This window comes from Chrysemys picta, chromosome 17 (assembly GCF_011386835.1).
Source record: "Chrysemys picta bellii isolate R12L10 chromosome 17, ASM1138683v2, whole genome shotgun sequence".
NCBI lineage: Eukaryota > Metazoa > Chordata > Testudines > Emydidae > Chrysemys > Chrysemys picta.
This window is the reverse complement of record NC_088807.1, coordinates 15,030,099-15,039,094: the sequence shown is the minus strand read 5'-3', so window position 1 is coordinate 15,039,094 and position 8,996 is coordinate 15,030,099. Positions and strand designations below refer to the sequence as shown.

The window sequence follows — 8,996 nt, the reverse complement described above, 5'->3', positions numbered from 1 at the left end:
AACGTCGCCCTGCAGATAACTGTGGGGTGAGCTCCCCAGGTACGTTCATGAGGACATTAGCGGTCACTTACGGCTCAGCGGCTCAGCCAGCTCCAGCCAGTGGGGACTTGCCGGTGGTTGCTTGGAGAGGCCATTCACATCGAGGTTTTTTCCTAGGGCCGGATCTGAAGCTCCTGTTGGGAATTACAATCCCTGCTGTCCTGGTTCTGACTGTGGTGCTTTATCTGCTGGGAAAGAAAGGTGGGTATGACAGTGAGGCTAAGCAGTGTTAGCAAATGTACAGACAGGTGTGGCAGAGACACCCCCTTCGATCCCCTGTACCCAGTGTGTCTGGGATGGGGGGAGAGAGATGATCAAAGACACAGTGAAATTGATCATTCATTACTGGGAGGCTGGATGGGGAGAAAGATCAAAGAGATGATGCAAGAGATTAGAATTGTGATTAATTATATGTATTACAGTAGCACCCTGGAGCCCCAGACAGGGATCAGAGCCCTACTGTGCTAGGTGCTGTACATTATTTATTAGGTATGTTACTGTAGTGCCCTGGAGCCTCAGTCAGTGATTAGGGCCCCACTGTGCCAGGCACTGCACAGATCAGTAATGAAGGGGACAGTCCCTGCCCCACAGATGGTCACAATCTTGGACTCAGCCCAAGACGTGTGTTAATGGATGGAATATCAGCATGCAGGTAACTAAGGCTGCAGTTCAGGAAGGCATCCCCTAGTCAAGAAGGGCCCTTACGTCTGTGCCCGTGTGTAAGTGATTTCCTGAATCAGGGCCTAACAACTCTGAAAATAGAGCTCTGGACACAGCTCTGCCCTGCCAACCTTTCCTCACACAGTGGTCCCAGCCCCAAGCTTTCACACCACTTGAGTCACCACAAAAATCCTGAGACTGGCTTAAAACTCATGGGATTTCCAACAAGTCATCAGTATGAGTTCTTTGTATTTGCCTGGGGGATTTGATCTTTGTGGGTCTTTGGGTCATATTTTCAGGCTTTTCTCCCCAAACAAAAAGTTTATAACTTTTTTGTTTGTTTGTTTGTTTTAATGAAAGCCAAGACTCACTGAATCCCCTGACTCTCAGACCTGGGGCTTTACGCAGAACATCAAATGCTGTGAGACTGGCAGTTAAATCATCAGACTTGGCCACACCGCTCCCCGGGGCAGTCAGTGGGGCAGGTGGAAGAGAGCATTGGGCTGGGCCATGGGGATGGGTCTCTGCATCAGTACAATGAGGAATTAAGGCCGTGTCACTCAGTTTCCATCTCTCTCTGCCCATGCGGAAACGTGTCCATGTCTCTGATCACATTGTCTCATTGCTTCCAGTTGCATCTCTACCAAGGGATCAAAGGTAAGAGGGGATTATTCCCTCTCCTGTCTCATTTCCATTCTGGGTCCCTTCTCTCTGCCTCACAGAGCTCAGCTCGCCTGCTGGAAGTAGGGGGAGGAGTTTGTCTGTTTGCTGTGGAGGAGTTTTTGAAAAGACCAGGGAAGGATGAAATCCCTGGTTGCAGTGGGATCTGGGGGTTAGGAGGAGATGATTTAAGGAAGGGGGTTGCTAAAGTAGCATGTTCCCATCAAATTCACTGGCAGCAGAGGAGCGCATTTGAAAATCACCCTTGGGTGTGTGAAAGAATGAAAGTGACCCTGTTTTACACTCAGGGGTGTCGGGACTGGTTGGCCAAAAAGTGACACCGACCGACCCAGCCAGTTCCCTAGAACTGGGGCATGGCTCTTCTGGGGCATGGCTGGAAGTGGCCAGGCCTGTCTGGGAACCAAGAGTCTCCAGTTCATCTAGTTCTGAGTATATATGACAGTGTTCTCTGTAACTTCTGTCCCAAGATGTCAGGGATTTTTGGTCCCTGCCCCCCATTTTAACTACAACATGATTGAGTGGAGTTTCAGCTGGGTGTGTTGTTGGCTGTTTTGCTGAAGTAGGACAGGATGTTCAATTCTCATCTGTATTAGACATTCCCTTCGTAAATGGTAAAGCCACAACATTTCCTGATTATCCAGAAGTAGGGCTTGCTGTTTTTCCACTGAGTGTGAACTGAATCAAGATGTAAGTCCTAGCAGGAGATCCAGCCATCATGGAAAGAAATCTGCTCACAGCTGGATCGCTGAAAACAGAGATTGAACACACAGAGTCACTGATATGCACTGTCCTTATTCCTCCCCACAGGGAACGAGTCCAGCGTGGCACCAGCAACACTTGTGAAGATGATATTCACTGTAAGAGCTTTTGGAGAGTACTGGGGTTACCGGGGTCACCTGCACATGAGGGAGAAAGGCGGGGGTTGAGGGTAAATGTGTTAATTGGTGGGGGATGGACAGACTGTTTGGCCAAGAGTTACAACAACAAACTTTTGGACCCCAATTTTACATTTTTATTTTAAAAATTAAAAAGCAAATCCGGGCTCTGGTTGGAAAATAAGATTTTTTCCTGTGGAACTTTTAGACAACAATGAATTTTTTTTAGCATTCACCAAACTTTTCTGGGGGACATTTCAACTTTTCAGTGAGAATCAAAAATCAAAATCTTTGAGCTGAAAAAGAAAATATTTTGATTCTAAATAGTGCAAGAGTTCCTTCTTGGAGCTGTAATTCAGGTGCCTCATGCTCCTGGTCTCCTCTTTGAGCCAGGCTCTCTGGCTCTCCCATGATGCACCACTGTCTCCCCTCTTGGTGATGGGAAGTAGTACATGGTGGGACTCCTTCGTTCCAGTGCATCATGGGAGATGAAGCTCAGCCAGCCCAGTTCGGAGAGGAGAATATCCACACGATGCAACTGAACTTCAAGTCCCCTGTGGTACCATGGTGGTATTTTTAATCACAATATATCTGTTTTGGGGAATTTGTTTTTTGAAAACGAAAGCTGCTCTGTTTGTGACAAAAGAGATGTGTCGAAAACCCAGATAGACAGTTTCCACTGAACATCTTCAACAGCTGTATTTAAAAATTCTTCTGCTACAGTATCACGTAGTAACCCTGCTCAGGGTCAGGCTCTGTTGTGCTCAGTGGTGCCCATGGGGAAGCCCTGCCCTGGCTCGGGGAGAGGTGGGAGCGGTGGCGTTATCGTTTGTGCTCAGTGAGGTGCCTTCCATTAAAGGCATTTACAGCCAAGTGACAATGAGTAACTGTCATTCTCTCCCCAGATGCCTCGGTGGATTGGCTGGGTAGCTCCAGGGTGAGTCACAGCTTTTAATAATGACAAAATGAAGTGATAGAAAAGAGCGATTTGTTTGCCTGTTCCAGCTTGGCAATGACCCGTGACCTGGGAACATGGATTTACTTGGTATTCCCATGCTTCAGATTACATGTCTGGTAACCCTCCCTGATACATGCCTCCCAAAGGGGAAGGAAGACAGGCAAGGGGTGGAATCCTGGGAGTTTCCCATTGACTTCAGTGGGGGCAGGATTTCCCCCAGTGGGTCTTGTAGCACGGCAGGCCCTCACCGCCACGGCGTCTCCTGCTGGTCAGTCTGGGAATTAGCTCAGTCCAGGCTCGGAGTACCTCCTGCTGGCCGGTATCTCCCTACCGGTACCTGCTTCCTCATCAATCTCCACCACTGTACTTCAGGACCCATATCCCTCCCTGACCCTCATCCTGGGGTGCTGCCCTGCAGCAACACTCTGGGTCTCTCCTCCGAGGGAAACCCCTCCCCCTATGTCCACCTTGCCTCAGTGGCTATTGCCAGTCATCATCTAGCCCCTTTCTCTGGGGCAAACTACAGTCTGTAATGGCCACTCATCATCGGCAAGGGGGTTGGACCTGCTGCCTCTTTAGCCCCAGCTGTCTCCCTGCAGCCCCAGTACCTCCTTAGGCCTTCCTGCCTTCCTGAGCTCCCCAGCTCAGCCTGACCCTTCCCCAGCATTGCTCTGCCGATGGTACCCTGTCTCTCCCAGGCAGCGAGGTCCTTCTCACTCCAGGGCTGGAGTGAGACTCTCACCACTCCTTACTCACAGCCCGCTTATCAGGGCCAGCTGTGCCCTGATTGAGCTGGCCATACCTGTGGCCAACTCCCCAGCCAACCTCCCTCAGCTGCTCTCACTTCTTTTATCCCAGGAGCAGGATAACCACCCCGCTACAGGTCTCCATGTGATGTAGGTCTCAGAGGGATGTGCACGGGCCCCTACTGCTAGCAGTGGCTGTGTGGTGGGGCATGTTAGTGGCAGGGAAAGCTGCTAACACAGAGCTTCCTTCCACAAACTGCTTCCTTATGGTAATTATTTGTCAATACTCCAGCTGATATTGGCAATAAACAATGAATAACCCTGGATTTTTATTCCTCCTCCTGTAAAGGTGCATGGGAGGAGTTTGGGTCACTGAAGTTCTGTCCTTTTATTATTGTTTTTAATATGTATTATTTTATTGAGCGTTTAAATCACAAAGGGAAGAGCTGTGTGCTGCTTTCATGGGGGGATAGCTGGTCTCCTGAGAGTTAAGGTTGAAGTTACCATCCCGTGAAGTTATCAGCCTGATTTTGACACACACACCCTCTCTCCTGGGGCCATGAAATTTTTATTGCCACATCTTATCACTGGGGACATCTTGTTCTGAAAGCTTGGGGTCAGGAACGTAAACAATCTCAGAGAGATGGAGGCTCATTTACTTTCCAGAGACATTCCTAGTATTATATGATTTACCCCTTAGAACTTTTAGTACATGACTGTAGGACAGGGTACTACTTATAGAGATATTTATGACTCGTGTGAATTCAGAAGCTTATTTAACCCTATGAGAATTATACATATTTGTCCCCCTTTCACCCAAGCAGATAGCCAATGTTTGGGGTCTAGGTTGTTTTGTTGAGAGGAGAAAGGGATGAGAGAGTCAGGTATGTTCACTGATGTAACCCCATTTATTTACAGAATCCTGTTTCCTTGAACACAACAGGAACCAAAAACCAGGAGGCACTTTTCTTTGCTCCCGGCTCCAAGCGAACACTCTGCCCAAAATCTCTCTCTCAGCTTTTTCTCAGGGTCCTGCTCCAAGTGCTTCTCTGGCTGTGTCAGAGTTCCCTCCCCACTCTGAACTCTAGGGTACAGATGTGGGGACCCGCATAAAAGATCCCCTAAGCTTATTTCTACCAGCTTAGGTTATAAACTCCCCAAAGCACAAATTCTCCTTTGTACCTTGGATAAGATAACGCTGCCACCACCAAGTGATTAGACAAAACTCAGGAAACGGACCACTTGGAGTTCCTACTTCCCCCTAATATCCCCCCAAGCCCTACACTCCTTTTCCTGGGGAGGCTTGAGAATAAACAAAATGAGCACAGACCAACCTTGGGTTTTTTTAGGACACTAAAAAAACCAATCAGATTCTTAAAAAAACAGAACTTTATTAGAAAGAAAAAAGGTAAAAGAAGCACTTCTGTAAAATTAGAATAGAAGATAATCTCACAGGGGAATCAGATTCAAAACACAGAGGAATTCCCTCTGGGCAAAACTTTAAAGTTACAAAAAGAAAAACAGGAATACACCTCCCTCTCAGCACAGAGAAAATCACAAGCCAAAATAAAAGTAAGCTAATGCATTCCCTTGCTAGTACTTACTAATTCTAATGGAGTTGGATTGCTTGCTTTCTTGTTCTGTATCCGGCAAGCACACAGAACAGACAGCCAGAGAACAGACAAAATAAAGCCTCTCCTCCCCCCAGATTTGAAAGTATCTTGTCCCCTTATTGGTCCTTTTGGTCAGGAGTCAGCTAGGTTACCTGAGCTTCTTAACCCTTTACAGGTAAAAAGATTTTGTGCCTCTGGCCAGGAGGGATTTTATAGTACTGTTGTTACCCTTCCCTTTATATTTATGACAGGCTGTGTCTGTCTTTATTGTTGCTTTCTCTATTTGCTTCTGAGGTGTTTCTGCTTCTTCTGTCACACTCACCACCCATGCATTTCTTATCAGACCCCGAGGAACCCCGTTGGACCACATGGCCCTGCCATGCCAGGGCTTGCCTGCGGTCTAGTCCTTGGTTGGTGTTGCCCATTGCTTCAGCTGAAACTAAGCAAAGGGGCATTTAATGGTTTATTTATTTAGCCTGAATGGCAGGTAGTTATCACAGCCACCAGCTTCAGCAATGTGCTGTGATTGCCCATAGAGGAAAGAAACGCTTCTTGGGAGCCACCCAATCTCCAGCATAACAATATTATAATAACAAGTGCAAATAACCATTATAAATATCACCATTAATAACATCAGTGATTAAAATATGAAACTGGACAGGAGAAAACTAAACTGCCTGCAGCACAGAAGAATCCTTATATCAGACAATAACACTCCATCGAGGGAGAACCCAACACTACCTCGATGGGGCGGCTGGCATGGAGAGAGGGAGAACGGCTCCTCTGCCCAGCTGGCAGGTGTCAGGGCTAAGCCCAGCTGTCCTAACTGGGAGGCAGAAAAGGGCCAGACCAAGACTGGGGAGGGGGAAATCTGAGCTGCCTGCCTCAGAGGGCTTTATGTAGGAAGTGGGGCCGCTGGTGTTTCCCAGCCCATTAGATGCCCATTGGAACTGCTCCTGATGTACATTAGCAGTGCTTTTAGAGGAGCATTTTCTGGCTTCATTTCTCTGGCTTTAGGCTGGCTTAGCAGAAAAGTAACATTACTGTGTTTTATCTGAAAGGATCCACCGCCCCAGACAGAAGAGACATTGACATATGCGGACATCGCTTTGCAGCAGGACAGATGTCATTAATGCTCCAGTAGCTGAAATTCAGGATTCGTCAGTGCACAGCCGGATAACAAAACCTCCCAAAATGAGCAGCCATCATAGGGGTTGTGTGGCATTAAAGAGGGGGACCTTCTCTGGGGCCACAGCAGGACAATGCACAGTGCCCCAAGATGCTATAGGGCACTGTAATATTCTCAGGACACATGCAGCCTGTTTGTCTTTTGGAAAAAATGTTTCTTCTGAATAAAATTTGGGGAAAATACCCAAAATCTGTATTCCTACCCCCCGACTCTTCATATAGATAGCTCAGCTCCCAAGTCCTCTCAGCTCAGTGTAGTGATTCCACTGCCAACCAAAAGTATCCAAAAATCATGCGTCAGCCCCCGTCCCCTCCCAAATCCCAAGTCTGACTTAAAATTAATGAGGTTTTTAAAAAAATATGTTTTTTGCATCCTTTTGTTTGCCTTCTGGTGTTTGAACCTTTAGGGATCACATTTTAAAAAAATCTCTTGATTTTTAAGCCAATCAGTATTGAGTTCTTTTTAGGGAAAAATTAGAAAAGCCAAGGCACAAAACAAGATGGAACTAGCTAGAAACATAAAGGGTAAGAAGAAAACATTCTACAAATACGTTAGAAACAAGAGGAAGACCAAGGACAGGGTATGCCTGTTAGTCCTGGGGAAAGACAATAACAGAAAATGTGCGAATGGCAGACATGCAAACTGACTATTTTATTTCAGTTTTGACCAAAAACATTAGTAGCAATTGGACGTCTAACGTAGTGAATGCCAGTGAAAATGAGATAGGACCAGAGGTTTAAATAAGGAAAGAACAAGTTAAAAATTACTTAGACAAGTTAGATGTCTTTAGGTCACCAGGGCCTGATGAAATACATTCTACAGTAATCAAGGAGATGACTGAGGAGATATCTATTATCTGAGGAGATAGCAATTATCTTCGAAAAGTCATGGAAGACAGAAGAGATTCCAGATGACTGGAAAAGGGAAAATATAGTGCCCTCCTATAAAAAGGGAAATAAGGACAACCCAGGGAATTATAGACCAGTCAGCTTAAATTCAGTACCCAGAAAGAAAATGGAGCAAATAATTAAGTAATCAATTTGCAAACATCTAGAAGATAATAAGGTGATAACTAACAGTCAGCATGGACTTGTCAAGAACTAATTGTGTCAAATCAACTTAGTAGCTCTCTTTGACAGGGTAACAAACCTTGTGGACAGGGGAAAACAGTAGATGTGGTATATCTTAACTTTAATAAGGCTTTTGATACTGTCTTGCATGACCCCCTCATAAACAAACTAAGGAAATACAACCCAAATGGAGCTACTATGAGGTGGGTACATAACTGGTTGAAAAAACCATTCCCAGAGAGTAATTATCAAGTTCATAGTCAAGCGGGAAGGGCCTATCAACTGGGGTCCTGCAGAAATTAGTATTGGGTCCAGTTCTGTTCAATATCTTCATCGGTTATTTAGATAATGACATAGAGAATATTCTTATAAAGTTTGTGGATGATACCAAGCTGGGAGGGGTTGAAAGTGCTTTGGAGGATAGGATTAAAATTCAAAATTATCTGGACAAACTGGAGAAATTGTCTGAAGTAAATAGGATGAAATTCAATAAGGACAAATGCAAAATACTCCACTAAGGAAGGAACAATCAGTTGTGCACATATAAAATGGGAAATGACTGCCTAGGAAGGAGTACGGTAGAAAGAGATCTGGGGGTCATAGTGGATCACAAGCTAAATATGAGTCAAAAGTGTAACACTATTGCAAAGCAAACATCATTCTGGGATGTTGTAGTGGGGCAGCTGCCCCACTCCTGGATAACAGGGGATAAAAGCAACCCCGGAGAGGGCTGCAGCTGGGAAAAGCTAGGCTGATTGGGGAAGCAGCCACAGCTGGGGCCATGCCCAATCAGGCCCTATAAAAGGGCTGTGAGCCAGGGGCTCAAAGAAGTCTCAGTCTAGCCCTGGAGTGGGAAGAGCTAGCTGCCTCAGAGAAGGTATCTGAAGCAGCCAGTGCTGGGGAAGGGAGCTGGGGAGCTCCAGCCTGGTAAACCCCCAGGCTGCACGCCTTGTTAAGGGCCCAAAAGGTACTGGGGCTGCAGAGGGGAAGCCTGAGGATAGGCAGAGGCAGCTGTCCCTACCCCCTTACGAATGATGAGTGGCCATTACAGACTGCAGTCTGCCGTGAGTGGGGGCTAGATGATGACTGGCAGTAGCCACTGAGGCAAGGTGGGTTTACAGGGTTGAGGGTCCCCCTGAAAGGGGAGACCCAGAGTAAGGGGGTA

General features: G+C 46.5%; 1 long non-coding RNA gene across 1 annotated transcript; it reads left to right on the top strand.

The window, feature by feature from the left end:
* The first annotated feature begins 2,125 nt into the window (after nucleotides 1-2,125).
* On the top strand, nucleotides 2,126-6,872 carry LOC135976289 (uncharacterized). Its single transcript, XR_010593450.1, has 3 exons — nucleotides 2,126-2,237; nucleotides 3,161-3,192; nucleotides 6,634-6,872. It is a non-coding gene; the product is annotated as an uncharacterized LOC135976289 (long non-coding RNA).
* Nucleotides 6,873-8,996: the final 2,124 nt, after the last annotated feature.